Source organism: Ailuropoda melanoleuca, chromosome 10, assembly GCF_002007445.2.
Source record: "Ailuropoda melanoleuca isolate Jingjing chromosome 10, ASM200744v2, whole genome shotgun sequence".
Taxonomy (NCBI): Eukaryota; Metazoa; Chordata; class Mammalia; order Carnivora; family Ursidae; genus Ailuropoda; species Ailuropoda melanoleuca.
Window position 1 is genome coordinate 20,562,151 of NC_048227.1, and position 18,030 is coordinate 20,580,180.

The window sequence follows — 18,030 nt, forward strand, 5'->3', positions numbered from 1 at the left end:
TTTTTTAGCCAGCCAAGCAAATTTGGGGGGGGAGGGGTTCATACTTGGTAGAATTTCACCTAAAAATCCAGATTCTGACTTTTCTAGGAAACAAGGTATGGTTACATGGACCCTATCTTCCTCCACTCACTCATGCATCTGTTCATTTATTGAGCAATGAATTTACTGAGCACCTGCTACGTGCTATTCCACACATAGCTGAATAAAACAGACAGAAGGCCTGGCCTTTGTGGAACTTACAGTCTAATGGGGAAGACAGACAATAACCTAATAAACTAATAAATCTTCACTAGGTAGTGTAGAGATGGATACCATAAAGAAGAATAAAGCATAGGAAAGGAATGAAAAGTGACAAGAGGGCAGAGAAATCCTTTCTGATAAGGGGACATCTGAGAAAAGACGGGAATGAAGTGAGAGGGTGAGCCATGGGGCTGTCTGAGGGTAGACAGAGGAGACAAGCAAATACGAAGGACTGGGGAAGGAGTGCTCAGCATGTTAGAGAAGTAGCAAGGAGACCTCTGGGGCTGGAGTGGAGAGAGGGGAGACAGAGGGTACAAGACAAGGTCAAGAAGGTAGCAGGGCATTGTAGACTTGTAAGGAGTTTGGGTTTCATTCCAGTGAACGGGAGGCTATTGGATGGTTGAGAGCGGAGAAGTGGCCTGATGACTTGCTTGCATTTTTTGTTTGTAGCTGTTGTTGTTGTTGTTGTTTTTTTTTAAGATTTTATTTTTATTTATTCGACAGAGATAGAGACAGCCAGCGAGAGAGGGAACACAAGCAGGGGGAGTGGGAGAGGAAGAAGCAGGCTCATAGCGGAGGAGCCTGATGTGGGGCTCGATCCCATAACGCCGGGATCACGCCCTGAGCCGAAGGCAGACGCTTAACCGCTGTGCCACCCAGGCGCCCCGCTGTTGTTGTTTTTAAGATTACTCCAGATACTATGTGGAAAACAGATTGAGGAGGGGGTAGAGTAGAAGCAGGTGAGATCACTGAAGTAGATGAGGCAAGAGATGGTGACAGGACAGCATTGTACCACATGGAGCTAAAGGGCTGTAGCTCCCTGTAGATTCATCATGGGCCCTCCAGGTCACCAGAGCCCCACACGGTCCACTCTGCTAATACAGGAATGAATGCTGGCCACTTGAAAGATTTCAGAGGCAGTGGAGAGGCAGGTTTCTCTGGCCAGGAATGGAGTTCAAGATCTCTCAAGTCCAAGCTTCAACCTTGTTGTATATATTAGTTTCCTGTGGGTACCATAAGGAATTATCACGAACCAGGTGGGCTAAAAACAATGGAAATTTATTCTTTCACAATTCTGGAGGCCAGAAGGCTGAAATCAAGATGTCTACAGGGCCCCACTCCCTCTGGAGGCTTCAGAGAAGAATCCTTCCTTGTTTCTTCCAAGTTCTGGTGGCTGATGGCATTCCTTGGCTTTTGGCCACATCACCCCCATCTTTGCCCCATCTTCACATGAACTTCTCTTTCTGTGTCTCTCTTCACCTCTTCTGTCTAATCACCTCTGTGTATCTCTTATAAGGACACAGGTCATCGGATTTAGGGCTCAGCCAGATAATCTGGGATGATCTCTTCATCTCAAAATCCTTAATTACATTTGCAAAGAAACTTTTTTCCAAATAAGGTAACATTTGCAAGTTCTAAGAATTAGAACACGGACATATCCTTTTTGTGGGGGGCATCACTCAACCCATGACAGTGCATAACCCCGGACAAGTCACTTCCTCCTTCTGTGTCTTGCTTTCCTTCTCTGCAAAATAGGGGCAGAGATGTAGTAGTTTGCCTTCCCAATCTTTCATTCCAAGGTTGCATTCTCCACTATTAATCTTTAGCCACATGTGGCTAGTAAGCATTTGGAATGTAGCTAGTCTGAACTGAGATGTGATTCTAAGTATAAAATACATCTCAAAATATCAAGTACTTAGAATGAAAAAAAAGGGAAATATTTCACAAATAACTTTTATCTTCACTGCATGTTGAAATTATGACATTTTAGATATATTGGGCTAAAGCAGATTTCTAAAATTAATTTCACCTGTTTCTTTTTACTTTTTTAATGTGGCTACTAGAAAATACAAAATTATATATGCGGCTCACATTATATTTCTTTAGACAGTTCTAAAGAATGGACTTTAAATAACATTAAATAAATGAATTGCTTAAACTGGGTAATATAAATAAAAGCTCATCTCTATTCTATGTGGCATCAGCAGTGATAGCCTGGCTGGAAGCTGAAGGGTCTGCTTTCAAGATGCTCACTCACATGGCTGTTGGTGCTGGCTGTCAGGTGAGAGCTCACCCAGAGCTTTGAACTGGAGGCTTGGTTCCTTTTTATATGGGCCTCTCCATGGCAGCTTGAGCTTCCTCATCACATGGTGGGTGAATTCCAAGAGTGAGTGTTCCAGAAGATAAGTGGAAGAAAACAGTTCTTCAAAGCCTGACCTGGAAACTGGCACAGTGTCATTTCTGACCTATGCTAGTGGTCAAGTAATCTCAGGGCCTATATTCATGGCCCAATAAAAAGAGTGTCTCATTTAAAAAAAAAAAAACCCATGGCTCACTAGAAAGAGTGTCAAAAACTGGGGGGGGGGGGCGTGCACACAGGAGGAGCTCAACAAATATTTCTTGAATCGACAAAATGTCACAATTGCCATCTGACATGTGAGAAAACAGAAATTTGAAAAAGTGAAGCAATTCTCAAGGTCACCTTGGAACTGCTACTAATAATAGGGGTGCCTGGCTGGCTCAGTCAGTGGAGCATGTGACTCTTGATCTTGGGGTTGTAGGTGTGAGCCTCACATTGGGTGTAGAGATTACTTAAAAATAAAATCTTAAAAAAAAAAGTAACTGCTACTACTAATAATTCAAAATTAATATTAAGAAACAGGAAAGTATGGCCCATTCAAAGGAAAAAAAATAAATCAACAGAAACTATCTCCACAGAACCTACTAGACAAATATTTTAAAAAGGCTGTCTCAAAAATGCTCAAGGAACTAAGGAAGACATGGAGAAAGTTAAAGAAAAGATGGATGAACTAAAAGAGAAACCAAAAAAGACACCAAAATAAATTATAGAACTGAAGAGTACAATGATTATAATTTAAAAACTCAGTAAAGGGATTCAAAGACAGATCTGAGCAGACAGATGAACTTGAAGATAGGACAACTGAAATTATCAAGGAACAGAAAGAAAAAAAATGGCAAAAAGTGAACAGAGCCTAAGGGACCTGTGGAATGCCATAAGTAAATGAACATACTCATTGTGGGAGTCCCCAAAGGGGAAATGAGACAGAAAGGGCAGAAAGATTATTTGAAGAAATAATGGCCAAAAACGTTCCAAGTTTCATGAAAGTCATGACTCTAGATATCCAAGGAGTTCAAATAACTTTAAGTGAGATAAATTCAGAGACTCACACTGAGACAGAATGTAACCAAACTGTCAAAAGGCAAAGATTCTTGAAAGCAGCAAGAGAGAAGTGACTCATCACATACAAGGAATCCTCAATAAGATTACGATCAGATTTCTCATTAGAAACTTTGGAGGCCAAAGACAGTGAAATGATATATTCAAAGTGATAAAAGGAAAAACACAAAACAAAACAAACAAAAAACCCCTGTCAACCAGGAATCCTAAAACCAGCAAAACTGTCCTTCCAACTGTAGGGAGAAATTAAGACATTACTAGATTTAAAAAAACAAAAACAAAAACAAAAACACAACTTAGGGACATCTTCATCACTTGACTTGTGCTGCAAGAAATGCTGAAGGGAATGCTGGGGGTTAAAATGGTCCATTTGAAGTTTTGTCTACTTCGGCACAATAAAAAAGCAAATGGGAACAAGAACTATTGTTGCCTGGACACTGACATCGAACCAGATCCTGTGCTAAGCCCTTCATGTGCACTGATGTCTCCACTGTATGATTCCTATATTAAAAACAGCTTAAACTAAGTTACAAAGAGTTATGTAACTATTCCCAGGCCCCATGTTACAAACTGGTGGCACTAAAACTTGAACCCAGGTCTTCTGACTCCAGAGCCCATGCTTTAACCACCATGGTCATTTTTTGACCTTTCCTGGGAAACGTATCTCATGAGAATGGGGCACTTCTGCATCAGAAAACTGTACCAGAAAAGATACCTTTTTTTTTTAAGATTTTATTTATTTAGGGGGTGCCTGGGTGGCTCAGTTGGTTAGGCATCAGCCTTCGGCTCAGGTCACGATCCCAGGGTCCTGGAATCGAGCCCCACATCAAGCTCCTTGCTCAGCAGGGAGCCTGCTTCTCCCTTTCCCTGCTTCTCCCTCTCCTTGCCACTCCCCCTGCTTGTGCTCTCTCTCTGTCATATAAATAAAAATCTTTTTTAAAAAATTCTATTTAAGATTGTATTCATTTATGGGGCACCTGGGTGGCTCAGTCGGTTAAGCATCCAATTCTTGGCTTCAACTCAGGTCGAGATCTCATGGGTCACAGGATTGAGCCCCGTGACCACATCTGCTCTGTGCTCAGCTCGGAGTCTACTTGCCCCTCTCCCTCTGCTCCTCTCCCTGCTCACACTCTCTCTCTATCTCTAACTCTAAAATAAATAAATGAATAAAAACTTTAAGAAAAATAAATTCAAAAACAATTTTTTTAAGGATTTTATTTATTTATTTGAGAGAGAGAACGCACACAGGCAAGGAGGGCAGGAGGAGCAGAGGGGGAGGGAGAGGAACACGAGACTCTGCAATGAGCCCGGAACCTACCTGGGGCTCCACCTTGTGACTCCGAGATCATGACCTGAGCCCAAATCAAGAGCTGGCAGCTTAACCAACTGCACCACTCAGAAACCCCAAGAAAAGATACCTTTAAAAAAAAGAAAAAGACTTTTTATTACAGTGTAGCATATATAAAACGAGGTACATTAATTTTAAGCCCACAGCAGAGTATGTTTTTACTTATGTCTATACCTATGTAACCTCTACCAGGTCAAAATGCAGAAAAGTTCTAGCTCCCAAGAAAACTCTCTTGTGCCCTTTCTCAGGAGATATTCCCTCCAGGGGAATCCACTGTCTGACTTCTATCGTCATAGATTAGGTTTATTTATTTTAAGAACTTTTTAAAATTGTACGTAGTTTAATACATGGAATATAAATTTACCATTTTTAGCATTTCCCTGGTTTTACTGAGATATAGTTGGCACAAAATAGTTGTTGAGGTATACAACATAATGACTTAATATATATTGCAAAATGATTACCACAGTAAGTTTAGTTAACATCACTCACCTCACATAGCTACAAATTTTTTTCTTTGCGATGATAAGTTTTTAAGATCTACTCTCTTAGCAACTTCCAAATGTACAATTTAGTACTGTTAACTACAGTCACCATGATGTATATTACATCCCCAGAATTTATTTATCTTTTAACTGGAATTTTGTACCTTTTTTTTAAAAGATTTTATTTATTTATTTGACAGAGAGAGACAGCCAGCGAGAGAGGGAACACAAGCAGGAGGAGTGGGAGAAGAAGAAGCAGGCTCCTGGCGGAGAAGCCTGATGTGGGGCGCGATCCCAGATTGCTGGGATCACGCCCTGAGCTGAAGGGAGACACTCAATGACCGCGCCACCCAGGCGCCCCGGAATTTTGTACCTTTTGACCACCTACCCCCATTTCATCTACCCCATCCCCTGCTTTTAGCAACCACCAATCCGGTCTCTGTTTCCATGAGCTGTTTTTTTTTTTTTTAAGATTCTACATGTAAGTGAGATCATATAGCGTTTGTCTTTCTCTGTTTGACTTATTTCATTTAGCATAATGCCCTCAAGGTCCATCCAAGTTGCCACAAAGGACAGGATTTCCTTCTTTTTATGGGTGAATAATATTCCGGGGTGTGTGTGTTTGTGTGTATACTGTATGTTTTTATCCACTCATCCATATCCAGCCATTGATGGACACTTAGCTTGTTTCCATGTCCTGGATATCGTAAATAATGCCGCAATGAACATGGAGATGCAGATATTTCCTTGAGACAGTGATTTTGTTTCCTTCGGATATATATCCAGAAGGAATTGCTGGATCATATGGTGGTTCTATTTTTGATTTTTTGAGAACCCTCCACACTGTTTTTCAAAATAACTACCAATTTACATGCCCACCAACAGTGCACAAGGGTGGCCTCTCTGCACATCCTTACCAATACTTGTTATCTCTTGTCTTTGTGATGACAGCCATTCTAACAGTTGTGAGGTGGCATCTCATTGTGGTTTTGATTAACCATCTCTAAGTGTGCAGTGGTGTTAAGTATGTTCAAATTGTTGTGCAACCCATCTCCAGAACTTCTTTCATCTTGCAAAACTGAAACTCTGTACCCCTTAAACAACACGCCATTCTCCCCTGCCACCGCCCCTGGCAACCACTCTTCAACTTTCTGCCTCTGATTTTGAATACTCTCAGTAACTCACATACGTTGAATCATACAGTATTTATCTGTGTGTACCTAGCGGTCTTAGTTCAGGCTGCTATAACTTACCATCGACTGAATGGCTTAGCCAACATTTATTTCTCATGGTTCTGGAGGCCAGAAATCCAAGATGAGGATGCCAGCGTGATGAGGTTCTTGGCGAGAACTCCCTTCCTGGTCAGGTCCTCACGCGGCCTTTCCTTGGTGCATGCATGTAGAGAGAGAAAGGGAGAGAGATCTCATATCTCTTCTTTTTATAAGGGCATTAATCCCATAATGGGGGCTCCATCCTCATAACCTCATCTACACCTAATTACCTCCCAGAGGCCCCACCTCCACCTACCATCACACTGAGGGTTAGGGCTTCAATAGATGAATTGGGGTGGGGGACACAAACATTCAGTCCATAGCACTGGCTTATGACACTTAGCATAATGTTCTCAAGGTTGACCCACACTGGAACATGGATCAGAATTTCCTTCCTTTTTCAGGCTGAGAACACACATTAGTCTTGCCTACTCTTGAATTTCCTATAAATGGGAATTTCTGGATTTATTCACTCTACATAATGCCCGTAAGATGGGGCCACGTTTTATTTTGTCAGCATCCACTCACTTGTTGTCATTGCTCTGCATGAATATACCAACAATTTGCTTATCCAGTCAATGTCAATGGCCATTTGGGATGTTTTCAGTCTGGGACTACTTCTGAAAACTCCATTATGAACATCTTTGTGTGTGTCTAATGTGAACATAGGCACCCACTTCTCGTGGATAAATGCCCAGAAGTGGAATTTCTACAAACAGGCTCCTTTCTGCCCTTTGGCCTGACTCCCAACAGCTGAAGCTGCTTGTAGCTGTCCTGTCATGGGGTCATGTGTTCAGCCCCACTCTCCTAGTGAAGGCCTCCTCCAGGGAGGAGGCTGTGTCTCCAGCTTCCCTTTCGCTCCTCTCAAGGCCTCCCGTACCTAGGTGGGTTCTCAGAGCACAGCAACAAACAGGAACTTGAACAGGAAGTAATTGTGGGTAAAACGCTGTGTAATAATGAACACAGCACAATGAAACCCAATTCTCAGGTCAGGGAAAGTTTCTGTTTGGTTTACTAAGTTCTAGAAAAGGAAACAGAAAATAAAGCATGGGGCACAAACAGGGAGGGCAAACATGTAGACTGAGGCACAGTAATTTCAACTCAGATCCAAAGACAGACTTGCCATCGTGGGCGTCGGGCTCTGCTCCCATCCTCATTCAAGGCGCTACGGGAAGAAAGTCAGAGGCCGGCTCATTCTTTGTTGAAAGAGGGTGGTAGCAGGTTATGGGAGAAGTGCTGGAAACCCACTAGCACCAATCTGAGACTTTCTTCTCATTATCTGCAGAATCGCTGAGAGCAAGTTAAATCAGGAATGAGTCTCATTTTGAGATCCAGTGTGATTTGGTGCCATGTGAAAGCAACACTAAGGGTCATGACAGGGTCCTCGTGTGGGGAATCAGGATGCGGAGGGATGACTCAGTCTGAAAAGGGAGGACTTTCTCTCTTTCCGCCATGCACTGTCTGGAAAAGGGGAACTGGGAACACCTCCTGCCTGGAGAGCCCTTACTCGGTGGGGTAGACAGCCTGGTCTTACACCTTCCTCACTTGGCACTCACTGCTCAGCAGGGCCAGCACCAGGCTGAGGTGAGAGAGGCCATGTCTTGTAAGGACAGAGCAGACCCACCAAGAAGCTGTTAGGATTAAACGTGCTGATGCCTGACATGTGCTTGGAACAAGCCGTAAATATGTTTTAATTACTGAAATGATTATTATTTCACACAGTCATGTTGAATTTCATATTACCATAATTATTATCATCTTGACATCATTACTTATCGTCATTGTTACTGGTAACAGGAGTTCGACGACTACTAGTATTTTTGCTCTGGGAGAGAGGGGTTTGTGTCATCACTGGGCGTAGAGGGGATCTGCTTCTCATCCCTGCCTCTAAGAAGTCTTTCCTGGTTCCTGGGTTTTCAGGTAGGTGCCCCTCACCTGTGACCCTCTGCCATCCATAATTGCCCGGATCATTGCACTTACCCTGTACTGTATCCCCCACGTACCTGTCCATCTCCCCAAGTAGTCTAGGACCTCTGAGAACACAGAAGCCGTCCTGCCGTGCTGACCAATATCTCCTCCTCAGGGCTGAGCACAGCACCTGCCACATCACAGCCACCGGAACTACATTCATCATCTGAGATGACCCTGAACGGTGTCCAGAGACCTTCCTCCATTTTTCTTCAATGGGATTGCACTAAAATGATTGGGGATGGGAGAATGGCAATCTTTCCATACCCATCAACACTCCTATTTAGCCCGAAATCATACAATAATAAAACTATCATTACGGTTTCTTTTAGTGCTCGCATTTGCTGGGGGCTTCCTATGTGCTAAGCATTGTTGTCAATTTTTGTCACAGGTTAACTCATTTGATCCTCATAATAATGATATAGATAGGTGACCTCATTACCCCCCCCTTTTTTTTTTTACAGAAACTGAGGCACAGAAAATTCCAGTGGGCGCTCAAGATCACTCAGCCACCAAGTGAAAGACCTATATTCCAAATCCTCAGTCTGACCTCAGAGGCTGTGCTACTGAGCTCTAAATGAGACTCAGCTCCCTGGGATAACAGAACTTGCCACCCACATTTGTGAGAAGATGCCAGCTCAATCTTCCCCCCTCCCCAGCAATCTTTACTTACTCCCTCTCGTAACAAGAGAGTGCCAACGGGAAGAACATATGAGGAAGAGAAAATAGATTTTGTCATTTCTGTTAAGAGGCCACCTGATCCCTGCAGGTTAAAAGGAAATCTTTAATATAACATCTCTCTTTGTCCTGGAATTCTTTTCTATGCTCGGCTGGTCAGCTTAATCTTGAACTGGCCAAGCAGAATGCCCATCCATAAAACTGCTTCTAGATGCAGACCAGCCTGGAGAAGGGAGGTTTCAACAAGCAACCACCGTGCCAAATGCAGAAAGCACAAAAGAAACTACTCTGTCAAAGGGATATTTACCGCACACCTTCTCTGCTTTGGGATTTTCATCCCAGGTTTGAGTGGTTTTTTTTTTTCTTTAAACAAGTGTCAAGGCATCCACAAAGCACGTTTTCTTCCCACCACCCTGAATTCTTCAGACAAAAGGAATAAATAATAAATAGAATAAAATAATAGAATAAAATAATACAGTATTTTCATTGAAAAATGACTTTTTCCTTCTGCTCATTTTGAGAACAGTTAATGCGCTCACATTTTCAAACGTCAAAATGATATAAAAAATTATCACTGAGGGGCGCCTGGGTGGCACAGCGGTTAAGCGTCTGCCTTCGGCTCAGGGCGTGATCCCAGCGTTATGGGATCGAGCCCCACATCAGGCTCTTCTGCTGTGAGCCTGCTTCTTCCTCTCCCACTCCCCTGCTTGTGTTCCCTCTCTCACTGGCTGTCTCTATCTCTGTCAAATAAATAAATAAAATCTTAAAAAAATATATCACTGAGAAGTATACCTCCTACCCCCACTACTCCCTTCACCCCCTTAGAAATAAACACTTTTTTTAAAAAAAAAAAGCATATTGTGGTGCCTGGCTGGCTCAGTCGGTTAAGCATCTGCCTTTGGCTCAGGTCATGATCTCAGGATCCTGGGATCGAACCCTGCATCCCGCTCTCTGCTTAGCAGGGAGTCAGCTTCTCCCTCTCACTCTCCCTCTGTTCTCTAATTAAAATTAATTAAACAAATAATTTTTAAAATTTAGAAAGCATATTTCTTCACTTCTTAGTTTCTTGTTCATCCGTCCACACTTCCTTTATCAGATTTCCCTGTTTCAATATAACAAAATGAGAATACATATTCTTACATATTCTTCTTTCTCCCTTCCTTACACAAAAGGCATTGACCCAGGTACAATATTCTGTACTTTGTTTTTTATTTAGTAATCTCTCTGGAGGCCTTCCTGTATTAGCGCATAGACAACTTTATTTTTGCAGCTGCATTATACTCCACGTAAGGATGCCCCTAGTTAGTCTAACCAGTCCTTCGTGGGCAAATACTTGGGCTGTTCCCAAATCTTATTAGAAATGATGCTGTACTAAAGACCTTGTACAGGGGCACGTGGCTGGCTCAGTCAGAAGAACGTGGGACTCTTGATCTGGGGGGTGTGAGTTTGAGCCCCATGTTGGGCATAGAGATTACTTAAAATAAATAAACTTATGAAAAATCAATGACCTTGTACAGACATCATTTTCTCCCTACGCTGTGCATCTGCACAATAAATCCCAGAGCTAAGGATTGCTAGGTCAAAGGGTAAGTGCATTTCCCGGGTTGATGGATGTTGCCAGCTCGCCCTGCATATGGGGTTACCACCTTTGGCACCCACACCAGTCATGATGACAGTGCCCATTTCCTCACAGCCTTCCCCAAAAGTGAGACCTTTCTCTTTTTGCCAATCTGATGAGTGATAAATGGTATCTGAGTGTAATTTTAATTTGCATTTATCTTACTATGAGTAAGGTTGGGCATCTTTTCATAAGAACAGTGTGTTAAAAACACTTTTATTGTGAGTGACAGAAGCTCATTAGGGATAGCTCAGGCAAATGCAGGGGAAATTACTATAAGAATTACAGAGGTGTCTCATGAAGCCAAGACCAGCAATCTAGCCAGGCCCCAGGGAGGATGATTGAGAAAAATTTTTAAATGTTAACCAGATTTCTCTCTTTTCTATCTTTCAACTCCCATGTGTGAAAAGGGCCTCCTCACATCTCCGCAATGTACCTGATACCATTCCCAGGTGCTATTAATAGTCTTATTTTCAAATACCTAGATTGAGATTCAACTTGACTCAACTTTCTTCCCTAGAGCATCCCTAGTCCCATCAGCCATAGCTGGAAGTGGGGAGGATGAAGAGAATCTGAAAGCACAGTTGCTGGAGGCCTATCTCTAGTAGACGCCTACTACATGCCTCCAGAAAATCCATTGCCCCTTCTTTCACTGTCCCTCCTCCATGTGGGGCTCTGCCAAAAAGACAGAAGGCTTCTACGTTCTTTGGCAGAATCCCACTTAGAGAATGGTCTACTCTTCTCTGCATGGTCCCAGTGCTTTTCCAAGCCAATCATGGTACTTCCACTCCCATTGCTAGTAATGGGTTTAGGAGTAGACATGGGAGGAAGTTCTAGCCAATGATACACAAGGAAACATTCATTCCTCACTGCTGAGAACAGATACAGTGTCAAGATGGTCCCCCTCCCTTGGACTGTATGTTGTTCTGCCTGTGGGTGGTTCTATCAATTAGTTTGTGCTACATAGCAAATGGCCCTCAAAGTCCAGTAACTTAATACAGAATCATTTATCATCTATCATGATTTTGTGGGTTGGTGAGCTGGCTCTTTTGGTCTGGGCTAGATCAGCTGCAGCAGGATGACCCAGAATGGCCTCACTCACATGTCTGATTGTTGATAAGTCGGTCGGTCTAGAGTGCAGCAAGAGAAAAAAAAAAAAAAAAGCTCCCCTATGCAAGCACTTTTCAAGTATCTTCATGTATAACATTATTATTGTCCATTAACCAAAGCAAGTCACATGGCTAAACCCTGACTGCATGAAGAAATATCTCTTGACCAGAGTAGTTAAAAAGTAGTATGGCCATTTTTGCAATTGATCACTGCAATGACCAGAACTCTAGCCATCTTGGAACCAGCAGGGGTGCTAGCCTCGGCATATGGCAAATGAGAAGATAAAGATTCCCAACCTTGACATCCAACCACCGATTTTTTTTTAAACTTGGAGAGGTGCCATGGCTCAGTTTTCTCATTTCTAAAATGTAAATAATTGGGGGTGTCTGGGTGGCTCAGTTGGTTGAGTGTCCAACTCTTGATTTCGGCTTAGGTCATGGTCTTGGGTCATGGGATGGAGCCCTGCCTCAGGCTCTGTGCTCAGTGTGGTCTGCTTGTCCCTCTCCCTCTGCTCCTCCTTCCTCCTCCATTCATATACATTCTCTCTTTCTCTCTCTGAAATAAAGTCTTAATAAAACATATTATCTGGAGTCCAGAAATAACAAGGGTCACTCATACATAACTAGTGGGACTTTAAAATGGTACATCGGGGCGCCTGGGTGGCACAGCGGTTAAGAGTCTGCCTTCAGCTCAGGGCGTGATCCCGGCGTTATGGGATCGAGCCCCACATCAGGCTCCTCTGCTATGAGCCTGCTTCTTCCTCTCCCACTCCCCCTGCTTGTGTTCCCTCTCTCACTGGCTGTCTCTATCTCTGTCAAATAAATAAATAAAATCTTTAAAAAAAAATAAAAATAAAAAATAAAAAAATAAAATGGTACATCCACTTTGGAAAAGTGTATGGCAGTTTCTTACAAAACTAAATATGTTTGGGACAACATCAAACTTGAAAACTTTGGGGTCACCTGAGTGGCTCAGTCAGTTAAGCATCTGCTTTCAGCTCAGAACATGATCCCAGGGTCCTGGGATGTAGCCCCACGTCAGGCTCCCTGCTCAGTGGGGAGTCTGCTTCTCCTTTTCCCTCTGCCCCCTCCACCCTGGCTTGACTCTCCATGTCTCTCTTTTTCTCTCTTTCAAATGAATAAATAAAGTCTTTTTAAAAAATCTTGAAAACTTTGATGTAAACAGCATAATCAATAGAATGAAAAGGAAACCTATAGGATGGGAGAAGTATTTGTAAATTATATATCTGATAAGGAGTTAATGTTCAGAATATATAAACAACTCATACAGCTCCATAACAAATAAATCGCCCAATTTAAAAATGGGTGAGGACTCTAATAGACATTTCTCCAAAAAATGATACATATGGCCAATAAGCATAGGAAAAGATGTTCAAATCACTAATCATCAGCCAAATGCAAATCAAAACCACAAGGAGATATTACTTTACACCCATTAGGATAGTTACTATTAAAAAAAAAAAAAAAAACCCAGAGGGGCACCTGGGCCGCTCAGTTGGGTAAGCATCTGCCTTCGGCTCAGGTCATGATCCTGGAGTCCCAGAATCAAGCCCTATGTTGGGGAGTCTATTTCTCCCTCTCCCTCTGCCCCTCCCCCTGCTCCTTCTCTCTCTCTCTCAAATAAATAAATAAAAATTTTAAAAAATAAAATAAAAATACAAATGAACCAGAAAATAACAAGTTGGTGAGGATGTGGAGAAATTGGAACCTTTGTGCAGTTGGTGGGATTGCAAAATGGAGCAGCTGCTGTGGAGAACAGCAAGAAGCTTCCTCTAAAAACTAAAAACAGGGGCCGCCTGGGTGACTCAGTAGGTTGAGTGTCTGCCTTTGGCTCAGGTTGTAATCTCTGGGTCCTGGGATCAAGCCCCGCATCAGGCATCCTATTCGGCGTCAAGTCTGCTTCTCCCTCTCCCTCTGTGATCTCTCTTGCTCTCACTCTCTCAAATAAATAAAAATCTTTTTAAAAAATTAAAAACAAAATTACCCTATGATCCAGAAATCCCACTTTTAAGTATATCTCCGAAAGAACTGAAAGCAGGGTATCAAAGTGGTATTTCCCACACCCATATTCATAGCAGCCGTATTCACTGTAGCTAAAAAGTAGAGGCAACCCAAACACAGTGGAATATTATTCAGCCTTAGAAAGGAAGGAAGTCCTGTCACATGCTACAATATGCACGAACCTCTGGGACATTAGGCTAAGTGAAATATGCCAGCCACAAAACGATAACTGCTGTAAGATTCCACCTATAGGAGGTACCTAGAGTAATCAAATTCCTTTCCTTCCTCCATCCATACAACCCAGCATCAGGAAGCCTCCCCCTCCCTTGGCATTATGCTCTGACATAGTCAAGGGACTCTCCTTGTGGTCCTTGGCTGTTTGTAGCTTCGGCTCTGAGACGGCTTTAGGATCCCTGGCACCCCTGTTCCTGATTCACTTACTGCCTGGTCTGTATCTTTGCTTGCTTGTCCTTCTTTCCATCCTTCAGACATGTCCTCTAAAATTTAGCCTCAGTAGGGGCACCTGGCTGGCTCAGTCAGAAGAGCATGTGACTCTTGATCTCAGGGTTGGGAGTTTGAGCCCTGTGCTGGGTGTCGAAATCACCAAAAATAAATAAATACACGAACTTTAAAATTCAGCCTCACCAGAGTGATCCTTTTGTAGTCACACTCCTTCAAATGGGTGCCTCTCCCTCCTCCTCTTTATTCTTACCAGCCATTGTGAGCATTTCCCAATTTTCTTGAGCTAGCTTCCTTTCCAAGCCTTAGTTCATGAAATCCTGGATAACTTCTCAATTATTTGAAAACTGAGTATTAATTAGGACTCTTTCAGTTGCAAGTTACAAAAGTTGAATTTAAACTGAATCAAGGGCTTGTTTTATTTTTTAGGACTTTTAGGCTCATGTAACTAAAACCTCCAAGGATAGAATTGTCTTCAGGCAGTTTGATCCAGGTTTTCCAGACACGTCCTTAAGAATCACTCTCTTCTTTTGTCTCTTGGCTGTACTTTCCTGGGTTGGTTTCATCTTCAGATAGGATCTGCCCATGTAGAGGCCCTGGCAGCTCCGAGCATAGTTCTACTGGTTTTGTAACCCCAAAGAAAAAAGAGCTTCCCTTTCCCCATGGTTTCAACAAATGTCCTGAGTGGAGCGGGCTTCACACATATATATTAGTGGCTGCCATAACAAATGACCACAAACTGGGTTAGGCTAAACTAGAAATGTATTCTCTCACAGTCCTGGAGAAGAGAAGGCAGAAATCAAGGTGTTGGCAGGACCACTCCCTTGGAGACTGTAGGCAAGATCCTTCCTTGCCTCTCCCAGCTTCTGGTGGCTGTCAGTATTCCTTGGCTTCCTTGGTTTGTAACCACGGCACTCCCATCTCTGTCTCCAGTCACATTTCTTCTCCTCTGTGTGTCTCCCTTCTCTTCTCTGTCTCACCAGCCTTGTGTATCTCTTATAAAAACACATGTCATTGGATTTGGGGTCTACCCAGATGATCCAGGAGACCTTTTCATCTCAAGTTCCCCAACTTAGCTATACCTACAAAGACTCTTTTTCCAAATAGAGTCACATTCACAGGGGCCATGCATTTGCACAGGGACATACTTTTTTGAGGGCCAGCATTCAACGCACTGCAACACAAATGTGATCCATGCAGTCTCAAAGGACTCCGCTCTCAGAAGGGTCCGGACTTGGTTTAACGCTCCGTTGTCACCATCTTGAAGTTTGTAATCGATGAACAAGGGCCACTGCAGTTTCATCCTGCACTGGTCCCCACAAATTATGCAGCTGGTCCTGGTCCTAGGTAGAAAAGACGATGAGAAATCTTTACGGGGTATCTACCCCAGGCCACCTTCCAGACCATCAGGCCTCTGGAATGTGTGTGGCTTTCCCATCCACACCGCCCCCATCAGTCTTGGATAAAGACTAAGAAGGGATAGGAGGTACTATGGAGTATCTCACTTAGGATATCAGGGAAGACTTCATATTGGAGTCAACCTTTATTTTTTTTTTAAAGCTTTTATTTATTTATTTGACAGAGATACAGCCAGAGAGAGAGGGAACACAAGCAGGGGGAGTGGGAGAGGAAGAAGCAGGCTCACAGTGGAGGAGCCCAATGCGGGGCTCGATCCCATAACGCTGGGATCACGCCCTGAGCCGAAGGCGGACACTTAACGACTGAGCCACCCAGGCGCCCCACGGAGGCAACCTTTAAACTGACACACGGAGGATAAAGAGTTAGCTAGACGAAGTGGGAGAAAGTCTTGCAAATGAAGGGCAGAGCGTCTGCAAAGAAATGAAGGCAAGAAAGAGCAGGGCATGTTTGGGGAACTTGCTTGTGAGACTTCCTGTTGCTAGAGATAGAACCAAGCTGTCAGGGATCCTGACCACAAGGGATGTTCCCAGCTGGGCTGGATGGAGCTAGGGGGTTAACCAAAGTAGTGGGAGGCAGACAGAGTATCTAGAACGACACAGTCACTTTCTACCAGGGTTCCTGTCACTTCCCCTCACCAGTTTGTTCCGCCTAGTTGGCCAGAATTTGGCCCAAGTCAACGGTTCCTCTAGATACTTCCTCTACCTTCTTGAAAGACGACAACATCAGCAAGAAAAATGAAGAACTGGCTAGCATCTTACAGTTCAGTTGACCAAGACATTCTGCTGGTATCCATATCACTGAGCCTCTATGTATGATAAAAAAGGCATTTCAGATAATTGGGGGGAAAGGTGGAATCACAAAAAATTGTTTCAGGAGATCTGGGTAGTCATCCAGATTAAAAATGGCAGCAGGTTGGCTGGGTTCCTACCTCATTCTTTTTTTTTTATTATTAAGATTTTATTTATTTATTTGAGAGAGAGAGAGAGGGAGAAGCAGACTCCCTGCTGAGCAGGGAGCCTGATGCAGGGCTCCATCCCAGGACCCTGAGATCATGACCTGAGCCAAAAGCAGATGCTTAACTGACTGAGCCACCCAGGTGCCCCCCCCAACCTCATTCTTGATACCAAATTATTTCAAGATAGAGTAAAAATGTTGAAACTAAATAATAATAATAATATTAAAAAATTAAACTACTAGAATAGAGAAATGGGAAATTTTTTTATAATCTTGGAAGAAAGAAGGCCTTTCTTAGAAACATACAAATCTAAGAAAAGATGGATAAATACCACTAAGTTAAAAAAAATGTAAATTTCCACAGGACAAAAAAAGAAAGATACTAAACAAAATCAAAAAACAAACTGCAAATTAGGAAAAATATTCACAACATATGTAACAAAGCATGAGCTAGTTTTCCCAATATAAAAAGGCCTTTTAAAAATGAAAAGAAGGAGGGGTGCCTGGGTGGTTCAGTCAGTCAAGCATCTGACTCTTGATTTCAGCTCAGATCACGATCTCAGGGCTGCAGGATCGAGCCCTACATTGGGCTCTGCACTTGGTGAGGAGTCTGCTTAAGATTTTGTCTGCCCTTCCCCCCCAAAAAATAATAAATAATAATTAAAAATTAATAAAGAGGAAGACCAACAACCCAACAGCAAAACAATGCTGACAAATGCCGAGAGTAGGTGGTTCACAAGAAAAGAAATCCATGTGGTTTATAAACATATAAAAAGAAGAAGGGTGCCTGGGTGGCTAAGTCAGTTAAGCATCTGACTCTTGATCTCAGCTGGGGTCTTAATCTCAGGGTCATGAGTTCAAGTCCCATGTTGGGCTCCACACTAGGCATGGAGACTACTTAAAAAAAAAAAAAATCAGCCTTGCCACTGATTAAAGAAACACAGTGAGATACCAGTGTCACCCATCAGATAGACAAGATTAAAAAGCCTGACTGGAGACTAGTTTGAAAATGAAGTATACCTGCACACATTGCTGGTGTGACCACATGTTTGTACAACTTCTTTGGAAGGAAATTATAAGCTATTAAAACCTAGAAGTGTCAAAAAACAAAACAAAAACATCTTTGACCCATGAACTCTAGTTTCAAGAATTTACCCCAGACATACTCTCAAATCTGAGAAAGGATGTTAGCTGCAAGTTATTTTTTTCGGTTACTGTTTGCAGAAGCAAAAAAAAAAAAAAAAAAAAAAATTTTTTTCC

At 42.7% G+C, this 18,030-nt stretch overlaps 1 long non-coding RNA gene across 1 annotated transcript in view; it reads right to left on the bottom strand.

Annotated features, from left to right (window-relative positions):
- Nucleotides 1-916: 916 nt before the first annotated feature.
- Nucleotides 917-18,030, bottom strand: part of LOC117804156 — a 41,827-nt gene continuing 24,713 nt past the window's right edge. The window contains exons 2-5 of the long non-coding RNA XR_004628458.1: nucleotides 15,546-15,740; nucleotides 6,526-6,656; nucleotides 2,279-2,457; nucleotides 917-1,765 (exon numbers count right to left, since the gene is read on the bottom strand). This is a non-coding gene — a long non-coding RNA (uncharacterized LOC117804156). The remainder of the gene's footprint in view (nucleotides 1,766-2,278; nucleotides 2,458-6,525; nucleotides 6,657-15,545; nucleotides 15,741-18,030) is intronic.